Source organism: Ictidomys tridecemlineatus, chromosome 6 (genome assembly GCF_052094955.1).
Source record: "Ictidomys tridecemlineatus isolate mIctTri1 chromosome 6, mIctTri1.hap1, whole genome shotgun sequence".
In the NCBI taxonomy this organism is placed as follows: domain Eukaryota; kingdom Metazoa; phylum Chordata; class Mammalia; order Rodentia; family Sciuridae; genus Ictidomys; species Ictidomys tridecemlineatus.
Window position 1 is genome coordinate 110,177,567 of NC_135482.1, and position 12,737 is coordinate 110,190,303.

General features: G+C 40.7%; 1 protein-coding gene, 1 long non-coding RNA gene and 1 pseudogene across 9 annotated transcripts in view; 1 reads left to right on the plus strand and 2 right to left on the minus strand.

The window, feature by feature from the left end:
- The window catches only part of LOC144364989 (uncharacterized), a 28,644-nt gene extending 16,527 nt beyond the window's left edge, over nucleotides 1-12,117 (minus strand). Inside the window, exons 1-2 of the long non-coding RNA XR_013423227.1 lie at nucleotides 11,748-12,117; nucleotides 3,150-3,265 (exon numbers count right to left, since the gene is read on the minus strand). This is a non-coding gene — a long non-coding RNA (uncharacterized LOC144364989). The remainder of the gene's footprint in view (nucleotides 1-3,149; nucleotides 3,266-11,747) is intronic.
- LOC101969611 (bcl-2-like protein 13 pseudogene) lies at nucleotides 6,590-7,738 on the minus strand (annotated as a pseudogene).
- A 67-nt stretch (nucleotides 12,118-12,184) lies between the features above and the next one.
- LOC110598966 (voltage-dependent L-type calcium channel subunit alpha-1D-like) overlaps nucleotides 12,185-12,737 on the plus strand; it is an 84,655-nt gene continuing 84,102 nt past the window's right edge. For all 8 annotated transcript variants that reach the window (XR_013423222.1, XR_013423221.1, XR_013423224.1 and 5 more), the window contains exon 1: nucleotides 12,185-12,496. The gene's annotated coding sequence lies outside the window, so the exon portion shown is untranslated. The remainder of the gene's footprint in view (nucleotides 12,497-12,737) is intronic.

Sequence of the window (12,737 nt, forward strand, 5' to 3'; positions counted from 1 at the left end):
GGAAAATGCTATTGTAACAATTCTTTCTTTTCCTTTGGTGCTGGTCAACAGCTTATGTGCATAATACAATTCTCTTTCTGGAAATCATCAGAAACAAACGCATTTAAAAAAAAAGAAAGAAATGCACAACTCCATCCAGATTCTTCACAGGGGAAGATGTACTTCAAATTCCTTTTCCTGGGGAAAGAGGCAGCAAATCAGTAACCTTAAAATGTCAAAAAAGTTTTGTGTAAATTGAACATGGTTTCTTCTAGTCTTTCAAAGAACACCCACTGTGGTGAGCAATACCACTATAAAAGGTCCCCTTAGGAAGTGAAATCATCTGAGCAGCTGCTACTCTGCAACTATGACAAGGCCTTACAACATCCCTGAGAACAACTCCCACCTGAGCTACAATGAAACTGCTGTCTGGATCCTGTGGAATAAACATCAATAGGGGAGAACCCTATTCATGGGTCCACTTTGGCTGAAGTGAACCAGGGAACACACAAGCTAGGTGGGGGCTAAATAGTCTTATGTAGAAAAGGGAAGATGGAATTTATTGATACTTTAGGAACATTTACAATTTCCAACTCTCCATGGAGCCTCTTGATAAAGAAGATAACTACAACACAATAACTGAATTTCAGCAGAGTCAGACTGTTATTAGCAAGGCAAGAATTGAGATGACATTTTGTTATTTATAGCAAGAGAAGAGTTTACATTGGAAAGTCATGGGTCAGCTGAGCAAGAAATGCCTGGTCAATCCTACTGATCATGACATCTGAGTGTGGAAAGGCCAAGCAATGCCAACAGGTATTTCCCATCTTGCTCCACATTTACACCACTGGCTTTTGACCTCAGCAGGAGAGAAAGAATAGAAAAGACAAAAACTAGAAGAGGAAGAGAAAAAAATGTGTAATGGTGACACATGTACTCAGTACTTGGTGATGATTACAAGCACAAACACTCATTGACCAAGAAAGCTAATGAAAAACTACCAGCAGTGATAACTATCCTGTACCCACAAAGCTTCTCAGACAGTATCTAAGGGGAAGACATCAGCTACTATTAGAAGCCCCTGGACATTATCTTCCTTGCTTTTTAAAAGACATTTTTTATAACTTTATTTATTTTTATGTGGTGCTGAGAATCAAACCCAGTGCCTCACCCATCCTAGGCAAGTGCTTTACCACTGAGCCCCAGCCCCAGCCCCTGCCTTCCTTATTTTTCAAAGGTGGGACATACTTGGTTCTCAGAGGAGCCTATACAGTGCCTTTATAGAAATTAGAAAAAGATTGGGGTGAGCAGAGTACAGGACATATCCTGCCATATGTGGCCTCCTGCCCTAGTCTGCCCTTTTGCTATAAACAACTGACACAACCATGTGCTGAGAGCCTGTTGAGACTATTTTTCAGCATTAAAAAAAGTGAGAATTTGGGAAAAGCACTAAATATGGAGTCAGAAAATTCAAATTATTTTCATGCTTTTTATGTGGTAGACTTTAGAAAAGTTATAATTTCTGAAAAGGTTTCCACAATCAATAAAGTGGGAAGTAAATAGATAGAAATAGCCATTAGAACTATTGATGGCACATGAAGGTACACGAGGGCACTGGAAGAAGCTCTGATATATTGCAAAGGCTCAAATAATATTTGCAAAAATTATGGCTATCCATGTAGCTTTTTTCCTTAGGAAAAGGACATTCTAATCTGAAAAATACACCTCCTAAATACATGGATCTCACAGTTGGGAGGATAGTCATAATGCCAGGTCTCAGTTCTGACACAAAGTATACTACTGAGACTTCAAATGAGATCTGCTGGGTAAAGATTTGTTTATGGGCAGAGAGCTGATCCTATTACTGAGCCAATAGCCTCTGGCCCTCTTGCTAAATATAACCATATCATAAAACAGAAATTTGTGTAAAAAAGACAAATTAAGAGAAAGGAAACAGAAGGGATGAAGTTTCTTACCTATAAAACCTTTTCTTTATAACAGCTCTCAAAATTAGAAAAGTCAAATGTCCATGTGTCACCCCTTTAGGGAAAAGAGCAAGAAGGCAGCAGTGTTTCATAGTATTGAGGGAATTAGCACAAAGACTGAGAAAATTAATGGCAGCTGTGGTTCAAATGTGTCTCTGATTTTACTGTTTTCTACTACAAACCCAGGGCTGCGTTTGATGTGACATGGGGGCAAGAACACAGGCAAGAGGAGAAATCAGGATGACTTTGAGTTAGGAATGCATGAATCAGGTCACCAGGGCATTTCTATCTAGAATATTTTCTAGAGGGCAGGAACTATTGTTCACAGCCTAGGCCAGAGACCCTGTCTAGATCTTAGCTAGCTGGATTCCACCACCTGCCTATATAAAAAATAGGATGGAAACAGGAAAAAATACATTTACGCAATATGGTAAAATTAGGGAGAAGCAGCTACAATCCTTCCCCTGCTAATCCCACAGAAGCTCTTACAATTTGTAGAAAGCAGGTAATACACTCACATAGGTTTAGTGAGCCTGTGCTACACAGGCAGGGGCAGAGGATAATCTCCACTCCCATCTTCCCTGGTGTTCCCCAGGCTGGGGGTGGGTACAGTACTTCAGTTTTTAAAAGGATGTGGGATGCAGAAAGTTGTCCTCACTTTTATACTGCTTCATAATGATCATAAGAGTTCAGAATTAGCACGTAAGTAGAAAGAAATAAGTTGACATTCTTTAGTTCTGGTATTTTTCTCATGAAACCTTCCCTGGCTTTTGGCAATACAGAGTTCTACATGGAGCATGTGCAAGGCCCTGGTTTGAATCTTCATGGAGAGGAAAGGGAGGAGTTAGGCAGGGTGCAGGAGTGCTTGCCTGTAATCCCAGTGACTTGAAAGGCTGAAGCAGGAGAATCACAAGTTTGAGGCCAGCCTGGGCAGGTAAGTGAGATCCTATCTCAGAAAAAAAAAATAGAAAGGACTGGAGTTGTAGCTCAGTAGTGGAGCCCTTGCTTAGCATGCCAGTAAATGCTCCCTCAAATAAAACCAATAAAACAAAATAGCATCTAGAATACAGAATGATCCCAAACAACTGTGAGAGTCCATGGACAAAAATAATCTTAATTAATCTCACTTTCCAGTCCTCTGACGTCCAGCAACATCAATCAAGGTCCAACAAAACACAAACATACCTCCCAAAATGGGACCCTGAAAATCAGAACATAGACACGCAGTGCATGGGCTGGGGGTGCAGCTCGTAGAAGAGCACTTGCTAGCATGCTCCTGTCCCTGGGATCAATCTCTATCACTGCAAAAACAAAACAAAGACACAGTCCATGATAAAGCTGAAGATACACAAACACAATTGGATCTCTTCCTGACCAACTTCTAAAGGTATTTCTTTCAGGAAAAAGATTTTATTTTAAATAAGAGAAACTTCAAAAAGAAAACACATTTAAAACATCAGATCCCAGCCAGGTATGGTGGTGCATACTTGTAATCACAGCTACTTGGGAAACTGAGGCAGTAAATTGCAAGTTTATGGTCAGCCTTGCTAACTTAGCAAGACCCTGTCTTAAAAAATAAAAAATCTGGGATGGAGGCATGGTAAAATCCCCCTAGGCTTATTTTCCAGTACCACAAAAAGGGTGGAAAAAGACAAACCAGGTTGGTGATCAGAGTAAAGTATTTTTATTATAAATTTCCTGATTTAAAAGTAATCTTATATTGACTAAGACAAATCTTTTAATGTTTAAAATATTTATTTATAATTTTATCTTTTATTCTAATTTGTTGTATATGAAAGCAGAATGCATTACAATTCATATTGCACATACAGAGCACAAGTTTTCATCTCTCTGGTTGTGTACAAAATATATTCACACCATTTGTGTTTTCACAAATGTCCATCTCATTCCACCATCTTTTATAAACCCCTTGCCCCTCCCTTCCCTTTGTCCTATCTAGAATTCATCTAATCTTCCCATGCTTCCCCTCCCAACCCCACTATGCATCAGCCTCCTCTTATGTTATCAGAGAAAACATTCGGCATTTGGTTTTGGGACTGGCTAATTTCATTTAGCATCATATTCTCTAACTCCATCCATTTACCTACAAATGTCATTTTAGTCTCTTTTATTGCTGAGTAATATTCCATTTTTTTGTGTGTGTATATATATATATGTGTGTGTGTGTATGTGTGTATATATAAAAGGTACATATATATATATGTGTGTGTGTGTGTAATGTGTGTGTATATATACACTACATTTTCTTTATCCATTCATCTACTGATGGGCATCTAGGTTGGTCCCACAGTTTAGCTATTGTGAACTGTGTTGCTGTAAACATTGATGTGGCTGTGTCCCTGTAGTATGCTGTTTCTAAATCTTTTGGGTATAGATCAAGGAATAGAATAGCTGGGTCAAATGGTGGTTCCATTCCAAGTTTTCCAAGGAATCTCTATATGGCTTTCCATATTGGCTGTACCATTTTGCAGTCCCACCAGCCATGTATGAGTTGGGAATCAACCTAACAAAATAGGTGAAAGACCTCTACAATGAAGACTACAGAACACTAAAGAAAGAAATTAAAGAAGATGGAAAGATCTCCCTTGTTCTTGGATAGGCAGAATTAATACTGTCAAAATGACCATACTATGAAAAACACTATTCAGGTTTAATGCAATTCCAATCAAAATCCCAATGACATTCCTCATAGAAATAGAAAAGGCAGTCATAAAATTCATCTGGAAAAATAAAAGAGATCCAGAGTAGCTAAAGCAATCCTTAACAAGAAGAGCAAAGCAGGTGGCATTACTATACCAGACCTTAAACTATACTACAGAGCAATAGCAACAAAAACAGCATGGTATTGGCACCAAAATAGACTGGTAGACCAATGATACAGAATAGGGGACACAGAGATTAACTCACATAATTACAGTTATCTTATGTATGAGCCAAAAACACACACTGGAGAAAAGATAGGCTTCTCAATAAATGGTGCTGGAAAAACTAGAAATCCATATGCAACAAAATGAAATTAAACCCCTATCTCTCATGATGCACAAAACTCAACTCAAAGTGGACCAAGAACCTAGGAATTAAACCTGAGACCCTGCTTCCAATAGAAGAAAAAGTAGGCCCCAATCTCCATCATATCAGATTGGGCTCCTACTTCCTTAATAAGACACCTATAGCACAAGAATCAAAATCAAGAATAATAAATGGGATATATTCAAACTAAAAAGCTTCTTCTCAGCAAAAGAAACAATCAGTGAGATAAAGAGAGCCTATAGCTGGGGAGGAAATTTTTACCACTTGCACATCAGACAAAGCAATGATCTCTAGGGTATATAAAGAACTGAAAAAAAAACAAATAACCCAATTAATAAATGGGCCAAGGAACTGAACAGACACTTTTCAGAAGGCGATATACAATCAGTCAACAAATATATGAAAAAATGTTCAATATCTCTTGCTATTAAAAGAAATGCAAATTAAAAATACTCTGATTTCATCTCACTTCACCAGAATGGCAGTTATTAATAATACAAACAATAATAAGTGTTGACAAGGATGTGGGGGAAAAGACTAAGATAAATCTGAGATGAGTTCTTATCAGCATGTGTACCTTGCGGAGTGACACTGTGGCCCTCAGGCATAAGAGGACATAGTTGTACACTAATCAACCTGAAAATGATACTGATTCTCAATTGGCACCCACTGCTTTGGGTCCTTCTTTCCCTGGCACTTGGCTTGTGAGGAATTCAGGTGAAGAAGCCTCTGTTCTTGACCTCTGAAGGCCAAACAAACTACAACCTCGACATTAGCCTAAGTCTTGAAAGTCAAGCTTCCTTTTCCAACTTTTTATTTCAATGATATTTATAATTGATAAAATATTTATCATTTTATTTCAATAACTCAATTGGTTCTGTAAGCCCAAGCGTGACAATCCTCACATCACAAGAGACCTACAGTGGAGCTGTATGATCACTGCTAAGACCGAATTCAGATATTGGGGGGAAATATAGCAACCTAGGGGAATACAGAGAATTTTTGTTATCAGGAGTGCTGCTGGCAAGTTACCATAGGGAAGAGAATGATCACTGACCAAATAGCGATCCTCCAGTAGCCAGTTAATGCATTGCATTTGCAAGTTACGGAACCCTAGGTCTGTGATGTTATCTTCTAGATATTTTTTCAAAAGTTCCTAAAGGTAGCACCTCTCCAAGAAGGAGCTTTAGGGCATTTCAGGGGCTTGTCAGAGGTAGCAGGGACCCCAGAGGTGCCCTTTCCTTGGAAATGGGATGAAAGAGGTGTGGGAGAAAACAGCAGCAGTGTGATACCTAGGAGGTGGTGGGATGCTCAAACTACAGTATGAGGGAGGGGGTGAAGAGCCAAAAGGGAGCAGCTCTGAAACATCATGGCCATCAGGAAAGAGGAAGCTCCAAGTGGATTGATGGCCGACAAGCCCACAACTGCAGAGCTCACAGCTAAGCCCTCTGCACTGGAAATTTCTACCCCAGAGTTTTCTAAATAAACCCTCTCCCTCTAAAGCCATAGCCCTCAAAGGAAGCTGATTTTACCTACAATGGACATTTGGCAATGTTAGAGACACTCTGGGTGTCCTCACCAGGAATCAGTGCTCCTGGCATCTGGTGGGTGGGGGTTGAGGTGTTGCTGACCATCCTACCATGCACAGAACTACAACAAGGAATTCTCAAAATGTCCATAGCACAAGGCAGAGAAACCCTGTTCTATAGGGAATATTTTACTCATTAAGAGTCTGAATCTAGCATGAGCCTAGGTCCTTGGAATTGACAATCAGACCAAGATGAATGCCCTCTATGTCCAGCCCTAATATGTGGATCCCACTGCTGCCCTGTTAAGTGGACACCCCCAATCCTCCCAGAGGGTTCCACAAATGCCCCACTGGTAGCTTCCAGTTCAAATTCCAGCAAGGACAGCTCAACCTTAGACCCTCTTCTTTCTCTCCTGAAGCAGCAGCTAATACTTTTTCAAAGCCACAAGACTCCAATTGCCACTGCCTGGATGTCCACAGCAGTGCCCCTTCAAACAGCTGCATAGACTTGCCCTCAGATGACAGCCAGCCATTGGAGGAGGACTCCTTGCTAAGACTGCCTCCTCACAGAGATCTCCTTGTCACTTGGCAGGGCAGAGGGCACCCCCTCCTCTGCTTCAGTAGGTTCCATGGCTGCTGCTTTCACCTCTTCTTCATCAAGTTCCACAAACAACAATGGTGCAGGGCAGGCTTTCTCAGCTGCAATCATTTCTGTATCATGTTCCCTCATCTCCAGCTAAAAAGTGGCAGTGGTGTGTGCAAACAGGGAGCAGGGGCTCTGGGGAATGCCTCTTGCAGCTCCCTGGCAGGCAAGGCAGCCCTGGCAGCCTCCTCAGTGCCCTCGGGTATCTCTTTTTCCTTTATATGCACAATGTCAAGAGTTGTTCTCTCTCCTCTCTCAAGCTCATTGCTCTCTAAACTTTTGACTTCTTCAGCATCCATTGAGATCTGCTGCCAGGACTCAGGCTCTAGGGACACTGGTAGGCTCTCTGTGTGCCAACTCTGGCTAGCTGACAGCAAGACAGGTGGGCTCTCTGACTGCCAAGTTGTCACAGTTGGAGACTTTTGGGGGACTGACCTGTCCAGAATTATCACTGGGCAGGATATAAATAACATTGCTGTCTTCTGCAATGACTTCAGGGTATTCCTCCTCATCAGGCTTACAACTAAAGACATTGCCATAGAAAAAGAGGAGAAAATTCAATACAAAGAATGGTTAATATTGTAAAAATAGATGTCAGGTTGGAAAATATTTCTTTCATGAAGTTCTGGGAATAGATACATTGTTTATATCTGCACAGTTTATGGATTGAATGCATTTATTTGTAGGCCATGCTGAGTAAGAATTTTTGACAGTACTTTGAGGGGTTTTCTGAAAATTAAGAACTAAAAGTTCACATGTATTCAATATAATTCATATAACTCTGTTTCAGTAATGAATGCAGGGCAGCAGAAGAAACAAGGCAAGATCCTGTTCTCAGAGAACCTATTGCTTAATACAGTATGAAAATAATGTTATGTCCAAAAGGCCAGTAAGACTACAGATGAGAAAAGTGAGTTCTTTTGGTGGAGATGAAAGAACATGAGGGATGAAAGAAAGCTTCACAGTGGAACCAGCAACTATACTGGACTAGAAGACAGGATGGTTGTTTTGATTATTTATTTGTGGTAGTGGGGAATGAACCCAGGAACACTCTACCATTAAACCACATCCCCAACCTGTTTTGCTTTTTCTTTGGAGACAGGGCCTCACTATGTTGCCCAAGTGGCCCTTGAACTTGCAATCCTCTTTCCTCAGCCTCCCCAGTCACTGGGATTACAGGCTTGCGCCACTGCATCCCAGGAAATACTGTATGAAAAGAGTAAGAAGATTTTGATGGCAAAGGTCATGTGGAAGACACAATACCAGCAAAAGCATAGAACTGTGAAAAAGCTGGGAGAGTAAGCCGACCTGTTTAATTAGTGCAGATGTGCATATGAAGTACCGAAAGCTCAGCTGGGACAGGACCACAGAGGAACCTGACAGCTAAAAACACTGGGACTTATTCAATAGGCGATGGCTCATCACCAAATACAATACAAAAGTAAAACAGAGTACTTGCCTGGCATGTACAAGGCCCTGAATTTCATCCCTAGCACACAGTAACCAAACCCAAATAATTTTAGAAACCAAGAAAATGTGTACGAGCTTCAGTCAGGCACAGAGACAGAAACCCATAGAAGGCATGAGGATCATTTGGAGGATCACTTGAGCCCAAGAATTCAGGTAACAGATCCTATCTCAAAAATTAAATAAAAAGTGAAATAAACTTCAAAATTAACTTTTTAAAACCCAAACAGAACAATTAAAAATAAAAATAATTTTAACTAATTTTTGTTGTTGTTGCTGTAGTATTAGGAAAGAAATCCAGGCACTTTGAACATGATAGCAAGTACTCTGGCCCTGAGCTACATCCCTATCCTGTCCCTTTTAATTTCATGATGGGATCTGGCTAAGTTGCCCTGAGTTGCATAGAGTTCTGAATCCTACCTGAGCCTCCTGAAAAAACAGGATTACAGGTATGTTCCTATTTTGTCATTCTAATACCAGCAGTTCAATGACAAAGTTATACACCACTTCTAACTCTGAAAAGCTGCTGTGTTCCTAATTCAATCAATATTTCTATTGTATATAAATTAATTATTCCTTTCTTCTGCCTTCTCATTGCACTTTGAACATACCCACATGTTGGTGGATGCAACATTGCACACAGTTATTCTCTTCAACTACGTCTGAGCTTAAAAGGGCCTATGTTTTATTCAATGTTTGTATACTCCATCAAACAGGGTGCCTAGCACAGCATATGCAATTAATTAAGGCATACAGTATAGTACAACTAATTTCTGAGGGACTTAACCAGCATCATATATATCACCCATTACCCTTTAGAAAATTCTTATGAGCATAAATTCTTATATTAAATGAGTGATTTCATTAGTAAATTAGAATTACTTCTAGATAATCTGAAGAATATGTGGGAAAGATTTCTCTAAGAACATGTCATTAGGCAAAAATAAAGTCTAGTGCGTCTTTCTACTTATCCATGAAAAAAAAAAAAAGAATATGAGTTGGGCTGAGTGGGGTGGTACACACCTGTAGTCCCAGCTACTCAGGAGGCTGAGGCAGGATGATCACTTGAGCCCAGGAGTTCAAGACCAGCCTGGGCAACATAGAGACTCAATGTCAAAAAAAGAAAAAGAACATGAGTTGGTGCTACTAATATTCACTGATCCACAAACCAGAACTCCACCTTTGATAATCCACACAGATGCTTAAAACACACATAGAACTGACTCACTCTCATATGACAGAGAAGATCAGCATTTATGCCTGAAATATAGGGTTGGAACTATATGACAAAGTCCAAGTTTGATGGACAATGTCCATGGTTGAAGTAATAAGGGTAAATTAGGATAAAATCACTTTATCATTTGTTTCCATTTTTGGTGTTGGGGAATGAACCCAGGGACACTATGCCACTGAGCTACATCCCATATCTTTTATTTTTAATTTTGAGACAGGTTTTCACTGAGTTGCTTAAGGTCTTGCTAAGTAGTTGAGGCTGGCCTCAAACTTATGATCCTCCTGCCTTGGCCTCCTAAGTCACTGGGATCACAGGTGTGTGCCACCACATTCAACAAAAAAGTCAAGAATTATCTCAAATGAGATGATGCAAAGCAATTCAGAGTGTATAACAATAATTTCTCCCTTTCAGTTTTACTACTTCATACAATAGACAGAAAATTGGCTCACATCTGCATGGTTGGAAAATGTCATCTCTTTATGAAAACAACAATGCAGGACAGTTTCTACTTTGTCTGCCAGTTAATTTATTTAAGTTGCCCAATTTTATTCAACTACTTAACAAATAAGCATAAAGGCCAGTCTTAGTAGATGTTATCTTCAATAGATTCAATCATTTATAGCCTGAAAATGTGGGCTTTTTCTCTTAAGAGCAGTAAATCATCATAGGGCTTTTCCTCAAATTTTGCTATTCTGAGTTCCAGAAGAGTGAAGAACCCTTCCTGTGAAATTTAAAAGCAAAAACTGTCAAGTACTCTGTTGGATTATTCAATTGTTTACTAATTGCTTAAAGACAGTTGGTTTGCTAAATGACACTGAAGAAAATCCGGGACCCAAGTGGCACTACTTAGACCAATTGTTTCTGAGGAAAGAAAATTATAGAACAGTATTTATAGGTTAACTATTAATAGATGGTCGACACTAATACTGTGCATTTTTTAACGTGTCAAATACATAGTCCAAGAGTTTAATTCATGCATTATTACCTCTAAGAATAGCATTACAAGATATCCCCCTTCCAAGTTACTTGTGACAGCATTTCAAGTGGAAGCAGTCTTGTAAACAAAATAATTCAATTTCTATTAAGCACATAATTTAAGGAAATTTTTACTGAGAAAAAAAATCTTAATCCACTGGTAACAGAAAGTATCAATTTGTTGAATTTAAAATGTTTCCCTTTTGGAGGGGTGGGGGACTGGGGATGTGGCTCAAGTGGTAGCGTGCTCGCCTAGCATGCCTGCGGCCCGGGTTGGATCCTCAGCACCACATACAAACAAAGATGTTGTAACCGCTGAAAACTAAAAAATAAATATTTTAAAAAATTCTCTTTAAAATAAATGAAATAAATAAATAAATGCAAGGGTATAATGCTAAAAATTTCAACGTATTAAGTTAATGGTATACCTTGATTTAAAAAAAAAGTTTCCCTTTAAAAAAAAAAACAAATACATACCCTCTGTACAAGAAAAGTATAAAATTTTGGATGATCACGCTACATAATATAGAATGAAACTGGTTAAAACTTTTCCTAATTTACTCATTCTGTTGAAAGCATTAATTTGTGAACTAATGTTTATGTTTAGTTCAGCTGCATTTATGGCAGGTATCATTTTCAAATCTGCACCCATTTTTCCTGAAGTGTAAGAACTCAAATTTTATTTTTAAAGGTCAACAAATTATAGAGCAAATTAAAAAAAATTTTTTTTGGTTATTGATGGACCTTTATTTTAATCATTTGATTATTTGCGATGCTGAGAATTGAACCCAGTGCCTCATAAATGCAAGGTTAGCACACTACCAGTGAGCCACAAACCCAGCCCGCAAATGTTTTTAACTATATTTTTTCCTACTTTATACTTACCAGTTGCAATATTAACAGAGGGCTAACGTCTATGGGAAAAGTGAGCTCCTCTTGGTCAAAGGCTATTCCCCTCCCCGCTCATTTGTGACCTCGCGGACCAGGTACTTCGAGATGTCCTGAGATGGGAGGCCTGATTGTAAGTGGGTCTCAGGACAAGTGTGAGACTTAACAAGGGTTAGCTCGGGCAGCGGAGGGGGCGGGGCTCCTGGCGCCTCACCTACAGCTCCGCCCCTCCCCGGGGCCTCTCTTCCCAGTCCAGACGGGGACGGGGGCCAGGAGCCGGGCAGGAAAGGCAGAAGGCTCAGCGCCAGCGACAGGAGGGAGGCGTGAGGTCCCGCACGACTTCGGAGCTGCAGCCACCGAGGCCGTCTCACGCTTCCCGGGAACCCTGCGGCCGTTGCGATCGCTACCACCTGCCCAACTACCACAACCGCCGCCGGCTCAGGCACCACGTGGGCGGGGCGCCCGTGGCGTCATCACGCCTCACCCCCTTGGCCCCGCCCAGCCCCGCCCCCAGTCCTGCCGCGCGACCGGGCTCCCGGCCTAGGAATAAATGGCGGGGCCCCCAACCTCGCGGCGTTTCTCAAAGCACGCCAGGTCGGAGCCGCGAAGCCGGCTGACTCGGAGCGGCGGTGGCAGCTCGGCGCTCAGCCAAGTCGAAGGCGCGGAGCTCGTACGCCCAGTCCTGCGGACACGAAAGCGCTGTGCGAGGCGAATCTACCGGGCACCTGGCGCCGTGTTTCATTCAGGTAACTGAATTGCTCTGAGTTTCTTTTCGTCAGAGCCCTGAAAAGGGGATAACAGTAACCATCCATTTAAGGATGTAGATAGACTGTCTCTAAACGGAGAGTGGTCTGAATTATCTTTATTCTCTGCCTCCTCGTGTTTGTTAAGAATAGTTTAAAATGCCTTCAAAATGAGAGGAGTTGAGAGTCATCATTTTACAACTAACCTCCCACCATCATAATTAAACAGTTTACACTCCCTCAC